The following is a 16,100-nucleotide window of genomic DNA, read 5'->3' on the forward strand; positions in this document are numbered from 1 at the left end:
ACGGCGCCCTGGTGGACGTTATGCCTGTCGCGTTCCGATAAGGATGGACGCTGGTGGGATATGATGCTAGAATGGTTTTCAGTGATCACCGGAGTGGTAACTGTCGTTGCTTTGCCATGCTTCGGTACGCATTCTGTTCTGGCAGAGGCAATTTTGTCTACAGTGTTCTTGAAGAATCAAGGTTGTCAAGATAGTTAGCAACTCTTTTTTTATTATTAAAAATAATAATGGAACAAAAAGAATTGCTAGCGAACTTGGAAAACTTGGTACTTCAAGAACAATATCACTTTCAGATCGCCCCTAAACTGAAGCAATGTCAAACACAGTTGTTTTGTCTGTTTTCCTCTTCACTGCTGTGGAATTGTGAAGTAGTGAGACAGGTGAACATGAAGTGTGGTTCTTCAGCGCTTCAGAGACATAGATAGACATTGTCGCTGATCAGTATGTGAGTGACGCTGTTTGGAGACATTATGGTTGATCGGTGTATGATCGACGGTGTTTAAAGCTATCACTGTGGTTTCCTACGATGTTATCATTTGTAACTGACTTTCCAGTCATGTTTGTGTCATGGATTCAGTCGTCTAAAATTGCCTCCTGGCGTGAGCTCGTCTTTTGTTAAACTGTGTATCTTACTTTATTTGTCTATAGTACAAGTTAAAAGGGTTTCTTTTGGGTGTTACGATTCTTCCTCTTTTGTCCCCTGTTTCAAATTAATATTAAGTTTGGCTTTTCTTGTTGATTACATGCTTTGTAGCTGTGTGTCTTTTAAGAGATGAAAAGGAACATGACGTTTGATTCAATCTGGCCATCTATTGATTGCTTTTAAAATAGTTGCCATGCCGGTAGTGCCGAATTATGTAACAAAAGATGAAATGCATGTGTGAGCTAGTTCATATACATTGATCAGGGAGAACATTATGACCACTTACCTAATAGCTGGTATGTCCACCTTTGGAACAGATAACATCGGTGACGCATCATAGAATGGAATCTCGCTGGAGGGAGTTGGCACCACAGCTGCGCACACATTTCACATAATTTCCATAAATTCCGGGGAGGGAGACGATGATCTCTGAAGCCACGTTCAATCACATCCCAGATGTGTTTGATCGGGTTCAGATCTGGCGAGGTGTGGGGTCAGCATGCCAACTGGAACTCGCCACTGTGTTCCTCGAGCCGTTCCATCACACTTCTCACCTTGTGTCATGGTGCATTACCTTGTTCAAAAATACCACTGCTGTCGGGAAACATTATCGTCATGAAAGATTTACAAATAGTTTGCGATACTCCCTGGCCATCAGGGCCCCTTGCACGAGCTCTACTGGTCGTATGGATGCCCACGTGAATGTACCCGAAAGTATAATGGAGCCGCTGCCAGCTTGTCTCTGTCCCGCAGTGAAGGTGTCACGGAGCTGTTTCCATATAAGACTACGGATTCTCGCACTCCCTTGAGCATGATGATGAAAGTATAGGAATTCATCAGATCATGCAATGCTCTGCCACCGCACCAACGACATGAGTCGATGGTAATTTATCCATTTGAATAATAGTTGCCATTGTTGTGGTGTTAAAATAGGCGCATGCATGGGTAGTCGGTTGCGAAGGCCCATCGTTAGGCGTGTTCGGTGCACTGTGCGTTCAAACACACTTGTACTCTGTCCATCATTAAAGTCTGATGTTAGCTCCAATACAGGTCGCCGTCTGTCCTGTTTTACCTGTCTGCTGAGTCTTTGATGTACGATATCTGTAATGATGTGTGCTCGCCCAACCAGACGACTTTTGGACGTGATCTCAGCTTGGTTTCGCCACATGTTGAGGAACTTACCACAACACTCCTAGAACACCCTGCAAGTTGTGAAGTGTCAGAAATGCTCAAGTCGAGCGTCCGAGTCACCACAATGCGCCCTATGTCAATCTCAGAAGAATCCTACGCCATCCCCATTTTGCTCGTAGACGTCACGATCACAGATACTAATTGCACTGGTGTCTGTCTGACTAGCATCCATTTCTTGCCAGATGGCGTTGCTATCGCCTAGATCGCTTATGTAGAAAATCCGTGGTCATAATGTTCTGGCTGATCAGACATCAAAAGCAGACTCGCTATGGCAAAAAAGGCATTTCTGGCCAAGAGAAGTCTACTAATATCAAATACCGGCCTTAATTTGAGGAAGAAATTTCTGAGGATGTACGTCTGGAGTACAGCATTGTTGTTGTTGTTGTGGTCTTCAGTCCTGAGACTGGTTTGATGCAGCTCTCCATGCTACTCATACAGTAAAGCTGCATGCCCTCGGGAAAAATTACGGCTGTAGTTTCCCCTTGCTTTCAGCCGTTCGCAGTACCAGCACAGCAAGGCCGTTTTGGTTATTGTTACAAGGCCAGATCAGTCAATCATCCAGACTGTTGCCCTTGCAACTACTGAAAAGGCTGCTGCCCCTCTTCAGGAACCACACGTTTGTCTGGCCTCTCAACAGATACCCCTCCGTTGTGGTTGCATACAGCATTGTATGGTAGTGAAACATGGACTGTGGGAAAACCGGAACAGAAGAGAATCGAAGCATTTGAGATGTGGTGCTATAGACGAATGTTGAAAATTTGGTGGACTAATAAGGTAAGGAATGAGGAGGTTCTACGCAGAATCGGAGAGGAAAGGAATATGTGGAAAACACTGATAAGGAGAAGGGACAGGATGATAGGACATCTGCTAAGACATGAGGGAATGACTTCCATGGTTCTAGAGGGAGCTGTAGAGGGCAAAAACTTAGAGGAAGACAGAGATTGGAAAGATCTGAGTACGTTATTAGAGTGTCGAAGAGTGGCTTTAAAAGAAGTCGAGAACTTGTAAATGTCTCTCGTGATTTACAGGGAAAAAGATTTCTTTTCCCTATTTGCAGATGTATTGAAAAGCAGATGGCTACTAAACTGTTATTATTGACAATTGTGAAATTTCTCTTCTCATGAACTCTAAAACACACCCACAGTCCCTATTGGCACAGTCGTTTCACCGGATATCGGAGTTACGTCTACATCTGACGGGTATTCTTTTGTCAGTGTTCACTGCTAACAGTGAGAAGGTGCCGATACAGCTTTTTAAATGCTTCAGTGCTTGAAATTTGGCAGTTCATAATTTTATCGGCCTGAACCCTATAAAAATGCAAAATTAAATTGCAATACGCTTTCTAACTTAACGTATGCTTGTAGTAGCTATGAGGTTCATATGCTTATTAATATCATATAAATGTTCTTTTACAGTGCTACCTGTTTTTCCCATCTTGTTTTCTTTTAAGACGAAAAGTTAACGCATTAATCATGAAGTTTCGAACCTAGATAATACAGTACAGTATTTTGTAGAAATCTTTTACAATAACTGAATCAGTCAACAAAGGTCTCCATTTTTGACACAGTAATTATCAAAAACAAGTCAGTCATGAAGAAAATCTCAGTATTTGCATGGTAACGAACCTAATAAATTCCGTGGTGATTTTAACGTTGTCATAACATTTGATTTTCTTTTTTCCGTACTTCCAGAAATCTGTTGAACATACCATGAGACTATCTCACATCTTATAACAGTTAGTGGGACACAATATACTAAGACTGAAATTGTAATGGCGATCATAAGTTAGACAGCCACAAAAATAGCACAACATTTTCCTGATCATGTAGACACATCTGAAATTACGCATCGACGAGAATCTTGGCTCATGACGTTCATGTATACACAGTATTATTATAATATAGAGCCTTTTCTTGACCAAGTGAGAGATGTAGCACAATTGTCTGGGGACAAAAGACTACTCATACTTAGTTACGTCAATGGACGATCCTGGCTATGGCTTGCAGACAGAACAGACAATAGTGGACAAACCTAATTTAAGAGAATAAATGAATGCAGTCTCTTTGTCCCTGACAAAGCAGGACGAACACTTGTATACTGCAAAAATGCAGGAGCAACCAGCAACATAGATATCTCACTAGCAAATGCGAAATCTGTAAGGCTAGTCAACAGATGGGAAGTGCTAGGAAATGCCACGCACAGTGACCACAATGCTATACTCGTCCACACATAGAAATACGCAAACACGAACACACACATTCACATCAAATAAACAATGACTTCTTCTAATTAAGGCTGACTTTCAAAAATTAATTGACGTGCTTGAAAAAGCTTCTCTCCGTACAGTCAGTTGTAACGTAGATTAGAATGCACACATTCTGACGTACCTGCTATAAAAAGCACAACATGTGGCTATCTCGAAGTCTAATGGTGCTTTGAAACAGAAACTCCTCTAGTCCACTGAGTTAACAAAACTAAGGAATGAGGGTAGGAACAAAAGAAAACATCACCAAAAATCAAAAACGCCGCAAAGGAGACAAGTAAGTCTGGAACTATGCCGCGATTCAAAACAAAAATATGAAGTAAAACTATACAATACCGTAGAGGATCAGTAGAGCAGATTAGTCAAAACTCAGCTACAAAATAATATGCGGTAAGGCAAAGACGCCAACAGTACTGACAACTCCTAGGCGCTGAGACGGTACTCTTACAAGGATCTACAGATGTTAAGCAGAGTACCTGTTGAATAAGCTTCTCCCTTATGAAGAAACGACGAATGACAAGAAACGTCACACGGACTTACAAATTCGTTAGGACGTCCTACCATCCTGTCCCTTCATCTTGTCAGTGTTTCTCATATGTTCCTTCCCTCGACAATTCTCCGGAGAAGCTTTTCTTTCCTTACCGTACCAATCCAAGTAATTTTCAACAATCTCTCATAGAACCACTTCTCAATTGCTTCTTTTCCGGTTTTCCCACCGGCCATGTTTCACTACCTTACAATGCAGTGCTCCAAACGTACATTCTCATAAATTTCTTCCTAAAATTAAAACCGGCTTTGAATACTAGTTGGCTTCTCCAGAAATGCCATTTTTGCCTGACATGGTCTGCTTTTTATGACCTCCTTGCTCCGTCTGTCATGGGTAGCAGAATTCCTTAACTTACAGATAGTATTGTCATACCTCGGACACGAGCAACATAAAGTTAATCTCATCACATATATACATATAGTAATAACAACAGCAGAACAGAATATGCTAATTCAGGTGAAACTTGCTCGAAGTGTTCCCCGAAGGCTTCCAGTTAGTAACAGCCAGATAAAGGGATCTCTTTTATTTTTTAAATCTTTCATTTCGTCTGTTATATTTTCTTAATAATATAATATAATTTGTTTTCCTTTTCCAAAATATATTTTGCATGGATGACACTCTAAATTAGCAGTGTAATTACATAAAAATTAAGAAAAAGTGACAAAACTGAGAAATGCTGCAGAAAAAGTCGAAGAGTCTGTCTCTGGAGCCTGTTATTATTTTACAGTAGCAAACGGCACACCATAATTACCAAGGTGATGATGATAATAAACGTTAATAAATAAATACCACATAGACTGTTTTATTTTTGTAATTCTAGTCTTCGGTTGTGTTAATGTCTCTGATTCTGAGTTTAAATGACTATCATCAGGTCAGGAGACCAAACAATCACCACAAGCATATAATATATCTCAACTGAGCAGGTAAAATCAATATCTGTTTGCGGAGTTTTCTATTTCTCTCGTCGTTTCTGATATAAAATGCTCTTCTGACGAGTTGAGTTTAATTCGTTACTTCTGCGTGCTACTGTGCAGTGGTCACATTGTTTTCTAATGAAACGCGGCAAAAAATTTTACTTCTATTTAATTACCTCCCGAGAACTACTGAGACGTTGAACAAGTAAGACAATCCGTAAAAATAGTGTCATTTGCTTCTAACCCCATTAGTTGAAATCTATACAGCGTAATTAACGTTTATTTCAGTGTTAACAATGTATTGAGACCTTGTTAGAATCATCACGAATATTCACGTTGGATGATACATTTCGTATTAAATGATTAACTTATTACTTTTGTACAGCTATTGTGAAGGGCAAAGCGATCCACTAGAAAATGGGAAATTTGTGTGGTGCAGCAGGCACCATTTCTTCTTTTTCGAAATATCCACACCGTTTGACTACTAAAATAGCGTTTCCTCTTTCCCCGTCTTACAGCAAAGTACGCACGTGCAACGACGCCGCAGCTATAAGGACGGAGTCGTTTCGCTGGCTTTTACGGCGCCTTTAAGGGGTACTGTGTCCTCGTTGCGTAAACCGCGTGCAGTGGATGCTTTCTCCCCAGGAACATATGTACAGAAAGTAAGAGATTGTTTCAGACACAACTGCTGGAAGGAAATTAGAAAGGGGGAAGGACACGACGTAGTAATAGATAATTTCAAAAAGTACCGCAATTAGGGAAAAAAGGTTTGGTGCTTCTCAAAACCCATTTACGTTTGAGATAAAAGAATGGTGAAACAATGTTTCTATGAGTTAACAATATGTAGTGTGGTGTGGTAACAATTGTTATTATTATTGTTCTCGACAAACAAAGGTTTTAGAAGTTATCGATTATAACATTGATATTAATTATATACATGAACAGCAACCACATAATTAGTTTCTTACCAGATTTAGCGCATAATCATTCCTCGAGAACGCATAATTTAAGGAAATGAAATGAAATGTATTAATGCCTGATTAAAATTCCAGTGTTAGCCCTACTTGAACTTCTCAGAATCGGTTGGCTAAGGTACATTTGGTGCTTTCTTCCCCTGACATGTACATTCCGAATATAGCAGTCCAAATTATTAATATGTCAACGTGGTGTTATAAAGAGGCAGCACTGGCGACATTTTCTAACCTACGAGCAAATCGAGCAAGCAGTGACTTGAACTATCAAACGTCACTACCATGGGTCACGAACAAAGTCTCTCCATCGAACGTAACCAGAAGAGAATGTTGAACAAACGTGCTGAAGTGAATAATGAAAATTCTTGGCCACTTTCGCTAGGAAAAGGTATATACTAACTGGCAGTTTATGGATGGATAGATTCTGTCTTTCTGTGTTCTGCTCTAAGCGTTTGTAATAAAATATCTTTCTAAATTAATAGTTTTGCCATAATCTTCAAAAACGTCACTGCAACATCTATGTAGAATATATTCTACTTAATGACCTGGCTTCTTGCTTAAGACTTCATCCGCGTCTTCCTAATATTGTTCCATGTATTTACTTGATTTTTCTCTCGCAAGCTCGATATTGCGAAAGAATATCCATGTAACATACCATTGTAATTCGTTCACAAACCGTCACAGACAATTGTCTTCCTAAATTTCTCCAATCTGGAACTAGTTTTTCTCTTCTTTATGTGACTGCTATAACAAATTATCTTAAGCTAAACACAGTTCTTTGTTACAGTAACCATAAACATACAGATATTTTATACCCGGGTGTGTTTTCGCTCCACGTTGCATTCTGCATTAAAATGACGGAAAAAATATGACAAAATTAGAAAATAATTAATGTAGAGGAATGAAATTTTTGTGAATACATGTATGTAGGTAACATACGTAAGTGATTAACACTGGAAGATCAGGGATTATGTAAGCGCTAGATAAGTGTCAATGTGAAGGGCTGGTAAATTAATAACCAGTGAAACCACCAGACTGTCGAATGCAAGCATGCAAACTTGGATGCATTGTGATGTACAGGTGCTGGATGTCACTTTCTAGGGTGGAGTTCCATGCCTGTTGCACTAGGACGGTTAATGCTGGTTGTGGATGACGCTGCTGTTGTCCTCTGATGATGTCTAATGTGTGTTGGATTGCAAACGAATCTAGTGGTCGAACAGACCAAGGCAGCGTATCGACAGCCTATCGGGCATGTTAAGTACAGCAGTGGTATGTGGCCGGGCGTAATCCTGTTGGAAAACACCCCTTGGAATGTTGTTCATCAAAGGCAACACAGTAGACTAAATCAACAGACTGACGAAGACATTTGCAGAGTGTATAGGATAACCACGAGAGTGCTCCAACTGCCATACGAAATCACATCCAAACAATAACTCCAAGTGTAGGTCAAGTGTGTCTACACATAGACCGGTTGGCTGTAGGCTCTCATCTGGGCTCTTTCTAAACAACACACGTGTTACTGGCGACGGGGCAGAATTAGGTTTGATCAGAAAAAAATGTCCACTCTGCCCACCAAAGAGCTCTCGCTAGACACCACTGAAATCACGAATGACGGCAATTTGGGGACAGTGGAATGTACGCCACGGGGTGTCTGGCACGGAGCTGTCCTTCAGGTAACCGATTCGTAACAGTTCAGAGACTGTCTTTAACTGGGAAGAATCAGCAATTATCAATGCCATGAGGATGCTGAAGGCAGTGGAAACCTCTCCTTTAAAGACACATCACATGTATCCACAGGACATGTGGCCTGTAATTGGGAAAGTAGTATGATGATCTCTCCAATGGCGAAGATTCCGGAATAGTCTCCATTCGGATCTCCGGGAGGGGACCGCCAAGGGTGAGTTGACCGTGACAAATAGATTGAATAATCAACGAAAAGATAACGTTCTGCGAGTCGGGGCGTGGAATGTGAGAAGCTTGAATGTGGTAGGGAAGCTAGAAAATGTGAAAAGCAAAATGCAGTCGTTCAATCTAAATATAGTGGGGGTCAGTGAACTTACATGGAATGAAGACAAGGATTTCTGGTTAGATGAGTAAAGCGTAATATCAACAGCAGCAGAAAAATGGCATAACGGGAGTAGGGTTCATTATGAATAGGAAGGTAGGACAGAGAGTGTGTTACAGTGAACAGTTCAGTGATAGGGTTGTTCTTATCAGAATCGACACCTTCAACGATAGTTCAGGCATACATGCCGACTTCGCAAGCTGGAGATGAAGAGATAGAGAATATATATGAACATATTGAAAGGGTAAAACAGTACATGAAGGGAGGTGAAAATCTAATAGTCATAGGGGACTGGATTGCAGTTGTAGAGGAAGGAGGGGAAGAAAACGTTACAGGGTAATATGGGTTTTGGGCAATGAATGACAGAGGAGAAAGACTAATTGGGTTTTGTAATAAATTTCAGCTAGTAATAGCAAATAGTCTTTTCAAGAATCACAAGATGAGAAGGTATACTTGTAAAAGACCGTGAGATACGTGAAGATTTCAGTTAGATTACATCCTGGTCAGACAGGGATTCCAAAATGATGTACAGGATGGTAAGGCGTACCCAGCAGCGGATACAGACTCATATCACAATGTAGTAGTGATGAAGAGTAGGTTGAAGTTCAACAGATTAGTCAGGAGGGATTAATACGTAAAGAAGTGGGATGCAGAAGTACTAAGGGATGACGAGACATTCTTGAAGTTCACAGAGGCTATGATACAGCAGTAAGGACTAGCTCAACAGCCAGTAACTCTTTGCCGATTTAAAGGCATTCTTTACTACCATGAAGTCACCATGTCCAATCTCAAAGCCAACTAACGCTCACGACCCTTACAGCGTGTATTGTAAGTAAATTGTTTTTCATCCTCATAGTGGCACTACTAGTGCCACTATTATGCGACTGTCACGAAATTTGAATAGACATCATCTTTCAGTTTTAGAGACACGCCTGCCAGCTTCCGTTTATGTCGCACAGTTCTTTACTAGTGTTATGATCTGTTTTTCGTCAGTGTATTTCTTCACACTATGGTTCAGCATTTCCAGCTTCATTTGTGTTATTACCATTGAGTTAATGTATGTTTCACTCAGAATGTGCCAGAGACATAGTAAGTATTGTACTTTGTGCGAAATACTGCCGCTGTGTAAAGAGTAGGCAGGTACACGCTGTTATGAGTACATTTTCGAAGAATATGGCAGACTTTACGTGTGACGACCAAACTTCTCATCATGACGTCAAGTCGTCATATGGTAAGCTGGGATCGTGGCTGTGGAGAAATTTTAGTTAATTCATACACGAAAGTGAAAAAGGCTTAAACATTTTGTTATTAAGAGTAGATTTCGGCATTAGGTTTAGAGCCGACATGTCCGCCTTTGAAGCTACATTCGACTTACGTGGAACCTGCGATGTTGGCTGCCCTACGTAATCTCGCAAGTTCCTTTTTGGAGATCCGCTTTTAACACACAAACTTTCTGGAACGATTTTGGCTTGATATATCTCCATGAACCCATTGATGTTGCCGTTGGTGGGGAGGCTTGCGTGCCTCAGCGACACAGATAGCCGTACCGTAGATGCAACCAGAACGGAGGGGTATCTGTTGAGAGGCCAGACAAACGTATGGTTCCTGAAGAGAGGCAGCAGCCTTCAATAGTTGCAGTGGAAACAGTCTGGATGATGGACTGATGTGACCTTGTAACATTATCCAGAACTGTCTTGTCGTGCTGGTACTGCGAACGGCTGAAAGCAAGGGGATACTTACAGCCGTAATTTTTCCCTAGAGCATGCAGCTTTAATGTATGGTTAAATGATGATGATGTACTATTGGGTAAAATTTTCCGGAGGTAAAATTCGGATCTCCGGGCGGGGACTACTCAGGAGCACATCGTTGTCAGGAGAAACAAAACTGGCGTTCTACGGATTGGAGTGTGAAATATCACATCCCTCAATCGGGCAGGTAGGTTAGAAAATTTAAAAAGAGAAATCGATTGAATAAAGTTAGATGTAGTGGGAATTAGTGAATTTCGGTAACAGGAGAAACAAGACATCTGGTCAGCTGAATACGGAGCTATAACCACAAAATCAAATACGGGTAATGCAGGAGTAGTTTTAATAGTGAATAAAAAAAGTAGGCACGCGGGTAAGCAATTACGAGCAGCTCAGTGAACGCATTATTGTATCCAAGCTTGACACGAAGCCCACACCTACCACAGCAGTAGAAGCGTATATGTCAACTAGGCCCGCAAATGACGAAGAGATTGAAGAGATGTATTATGAGATGAAAGAAATTATTCAGACAGTGAAGGGAGCCGAAAATTTAGTAGTCATCACGGACTGGAATTCGATAGTAGGAAAAGGAAGAGAAGGAAAAGTAGTAGGTGAATATGGAAAGGGGGTATGAAACGAAAGAGGTGCCGCCTGGTAGAATTTTGTACAGAGCATAACTTAATAATAGCTAATACCTAGTTTAAGAATCATGAAAGAAGATTGTATACGTGGAAGAGGTCTCGAGATACTGGATGGTATCAGATAGATTATATAATGGTGAGACAGAGATTTAGGAACCTGGTTTTAAATTGTAAGACTTTTTCAGGGGCAGATGTGGACTCTGACTACAATCTACTGGTTATTAACTGCAGATTAAAACTGAATAAACTGCAAAAAGGTGGGAATTTAAGGAGATAGGACCTGAATAAACTGAAAGAACTAGAGGTTGTAGAGAGTTTCGAGCAGAGCATTAGTAAGCAATTAACAAGAACGGGGCTTAGAAATACAGTAGAGGAAGGATGGGTAGCATTGAGAGATGAAATAGTGAAGCCAACAGAGGATGAAGTAGGTAAAAAGACGAGGACAAGTTGAAATCCTTGGGTAACTGAATAGATATTGAATGAAAATGATTAAAGAAGAAAATTTAAAAATGCAGTGAATGCAGCCGACGAAAAGAAATGCAAATGTCTCAAAAATGAGACCGACAGGAAGTGCAAAATGGCTAAACTGGGATGGCTAGAGGACAAATGTAAGAATATAGAAGTATATATAACTAGGAGTAAGATAGATACTGCCTACAGGGAAACTATAGAGACCTTTGGAGAAAAGAGAACCACTTGTATGAATACCAAGAGCTGGGACGGAAAACCAGTTCTAAGCAAAGAGGTGAAAGCAGAAACGTAGAGGGAGAATATAGAGGGTCTATACTAGGGTGCTGTACTTGAGGGCAATATTATGGAAGTGGAAGAGGTCGTGGATGAAAATGAAATGGGGGATATGATACTGCGTGAAGCATGTGACAGAGACCTAAGACGAAACAACGCCCCCGGAGTGGACAACATCCCATTATAACTACTAATAGCCTTGAGAAAGCCAGCCCTGGCAAAACTCTACCATCTGGTGGATAAGATGTATGAGACAGGCGAAATACCATCAGACTTGAAGGAGAATATAATAATTCCAAGCACAATGAAAACAACTGTTGACAGGTGTGAAAATTACCGAACTATCATTTTAATAAGTCATGGCTGCAAAATATTTCCACGAATTCTTTACAGAAGAATGGAAAAACTGGTAGAAGCCGACCTCGGGGAGGATCAGTTAGGATTCTGTAGAAATGTTGGAATACGTGAGGCAATACTGATCCTACGACCTATCTTCGAAGACAGATTAAGGAATGGCAAACCTCCGTTTCTTATATATGTAGACTTAGGGAAAGCTCTTGGCAATGTTGATTGGAATACTTTCTTTCAAATTCTGAAGGTGGCAGTGGTAAAATACAGGGAGCGAAAAGCTATTCACAGTTTTTACAGAAACCAGATGGCACTCATAAGACTCGAGGGGCATGAACGGGGAGCAGTGGTTGGAAAGGGAGTGAGGCATAGTTGTAACCTATCCTCGATATTATTCAATCTGCATATTGAACATACGGAAAAGGAAACAAAAGAAAAATTTATAACATATAAAAACTTTGAGGTTTGCCAATGACAGAGACAGCGAAGGTCCTGGAAGAGCTACTGGACGGAATGGAGAGTGCCTTGGAAGAAGAATATAAGATGGACATCAGCAAAAGCAAAACGAGGTTAATGGAATGCAGCCGAATTATATAAGAGGAATGCTGAAGGAATAAGATTAGGAAATAAGGCACTTAAAGTAGTAGATGAGGTTTGCTATTAGGGGAACAAAATTACTGATGATGGTCGGAGAGGATATTAAATATGGACTAGCAATGGCAAGAAAAGTGTTTCTGAAAAAGAGAAATTTCTTAACACCGAGTATACATTTAAGTCTCAGGATGTCTTGTCTGAAAAAACGTGTGTGGAGTGTACCCTTATATGGAAGTGAAACATGGACAATAAAAAGTTTAGACAAGAAGCTTTCGAAATTTGGTGCTACAGAAGAATGCTGAAGATTCGATGAGTAGATCATGTAACTAATGAGGTACTGAATGGAATTTGGGAGAAGAGGAATTTGTGGCACAATTGGACTACAGGAAGGGATCGGTTGGTAGGACATGTTATGAGGCATCTAGGGATCACCATTTTAGCTTTGGAGGGCAGCGTGAAGGGTATAAATCATAGAGGAAGATCAAGAGATGAATACACTAAGCAGATTCAGAAGGATGTAGGTTGCAGTAGTTACTTTGAGATGAAGAAGCTTGCACATGATAGATTAGCATGGAGAGCTACATCAAACAAGTCTTTGGACTGAAGACAACAACAACAGCATCTCCATCTTTGTATACAGACCTTCGTGCTCCAGAATTATGTACGGCTGTGTATCGTTCTCTGCATTTTCATGTCTTAAAACTTCAGAAAAATGAATAATGTTATTTGGACTTCCACGAAAATACGTATTTCAAAAACACACTATACTGTCATAAAGGAATGCAAAACTTCGATGATACCCTAATCAAAGGCAACTTTTGCCACATCAAAGACAACTGACATTGTATGTACATCGTAAAGTAATGTAACGTCGTCAGGCGTCTGCTGACTAACCTGTCAGTTCGAAACTAGTAAATGCGTAATTTTTTCTTCATGAACAGCATTATCATTAGCTGGTTGCTGTTTTAACTTTCATGTAACTTGTAACCTGTATATTTATCATTGCTTAACAACCTAGTTTATGGAGAACAGATCGTCACTTCAGAAATATCTAAATGCAAGAGAGATAAAGCTCATATGTGACTAATTGTTGACTGATGCGCAACATGTACCACACGTTTGCGACTACATTTATGATTATGGGGTAGTAACTGCCTTGGATGCTACGGTTAGGATTTTGTTTGAATAGGTAATACTGTAATAGTTGAGCCCTGCACGGCTCGCGTTTATCCCATTTACCGTTCGTCATCTTCTATTGCGTTACTGCCGCCTCGTTCTCTTATTCCATTTACTGGCATCACTAACTTCCTGCATTAATTGCCCGTGAGTGGCAGCAGCAGCGCGTATCGATAAGTGCACTGTCGTACCATCTCTGGAGCAAGTGATACTGTTTCCGGGTCGTCGTGTGTCTGGCAGTCAGTTCGAAATGGACCAGCAGTGCAGTCGGGACGCAGCAGCAGTGAAGTTCAAACTTCCCCTTTGTATGTAAAGAAAGACAATGCTGCAAAAACTCTTCAGTTATTTCATTTTAAAATTGCCATTACTTATTTCTTAAAATTTTCTTATATTAACAATAAGAAATATATCAGATGCACACACTTATTGACACACTGTTGGTCAAAAGCAAAAATTGTTCTCACAGTCCATAAACACAGTCCTGATCATCCATCACAGTAAAATTGCAGTGTTTTTTTTCTCAAAGTCTGAGCAGAAATAGAAAATGCACATGGAAGAGAATTTCCATGCAGTCTTGGAGAAGTAGTGTGTCCTGCCAACGGAAAGACAGTGCTGACTCTTGACATGCACACATGTAAGGGGCCACAACTGAGCAAACCCACAGCAGAGTCAATCGAACTTCTGAAGAATGTTGGTAGGTAGATCATCACAGAGCAGACCCACAGTATTTCTTGTAGAGATAATGATATCAGTGGGCCACCACAGGTCCAGACCCATTGTAGTCCTGGTAAGAAATATGGTACTGGTGTGCCATCAAAGTTGCAGACCCACTGTAGTCCTTGTAGAGAAGGCCAGCATCCATCCGTTGCGACTGTATGGGTGCACAGTCACCATCGAAGGGTTTTGCCGATCATATAGCAAGTTCATGAACCACTACTGGTTCATTCACAAACTTTTTAGAATGTCCTTAGAACCAGCAATGCTGTTAACCAGTCCCTTGCTGAATTATCAACACACATCTAAACACTAAGAGAGTCATTTAGCATCTGAGATTTTACACATACAATATGACTACAAATGTGTGAAGTAAAATGAATCCCTACTATTCACTTAATTTGAAGAACTGGTGTCTATACAATTATAAATTTATGCTATAAGAGTACAATTATAAAGGTACAGGAAACATCATTAAAGAACATAATAATACATAAAACTTTTGTTGTAATAAAGGTTTTACAAAAGAATAGAAATAAGCATATACATGAGTATTATAGGAATTCTGACATAAGTAAATAAATGAGAAATAAGAATATTAAAACATTAATATGACATATGATCATTAATGGAAAACATAACAGAATAAATAATATTTAAACATTTTTCCAAAGAATTTGATGATAACAGTACTCCTCATCATAGGGAATGTAGCTTAGTATTAGAAGATTCTACAACATAAATCCTATGAGATAAACACATAAAGACAGAAAGAACATAAATACACAAGGTTGCACAAATACACATAGCAGAATAACACGAAAGGAAAGGACGGGTTTTGTTTTCAGTTTCACATTTGTGACTGCAGTTCAACCCTAAACTCCATTCAATAGATTTTTCCACTTATATCAACTTTTTTTCGCAAAAAGGTCCTATTTAGGCATGCTTTCTGTATTTTCCATTGCCTTACCTCATCATTTATTTTTCATTATCTTACCTCATCATTTGTTTCTAGAAAATCGTATCTAAACTTGTTATCCCTAAACTCTACTTTTTTTTGTTCATCTCTTCTTTCAAGATAATTATTCATCATTGTAAACTACTTTTTAGCCAAATATTTTTCTTATAACTTCTCAATGCAGTCTTTCCCCTTTTATAGTATCCCCCTATCTTACGCTAACTTAAGTCTACTGAGCTCAGCTACATAAGCTAAGGGACGAAGCAATGCAGGAGCACAAACTTTAACACAAACAAAAACAAGAAAAAAATTCAAAGGGGCAAAGCAAGCAGCAATAAATATAAATTAGCATTGCAAATGCAACATTACAACTATTATGACCCAATGTGCAGCAACAAGAAAAATAAATCAAAAACTGGCTTAGCAGAGTAATACAAAGCGAAACTCAGTAGGACAATGCCTGACAAACAGCAGCAGCAAATGCAATAACTTATACCTAAACATGACAAAGCTCAAGCAGAAATAATATTACACTTAAGATAGCCATGTCTAATTCCTATGTCACATCTTAATACTAGAGTTACAC

This window comes from Schistocerca americana, chromosome 6 (genome assembly GCF_021461395.2).
Source record: "Schistocerca americana isolate TAMUIC-IGC-003095 chromosome 6, iqSchAmer2.1, whole genome shotgun sequence".
In the NCBI taxonomy this organism is placed as follows: domain Eukaryota; kingdom Metazoa; phylum Arthropoda; class Insecta; order Orthoptera; family Acrididae; genus Schistocerca; species Schistocerca americana.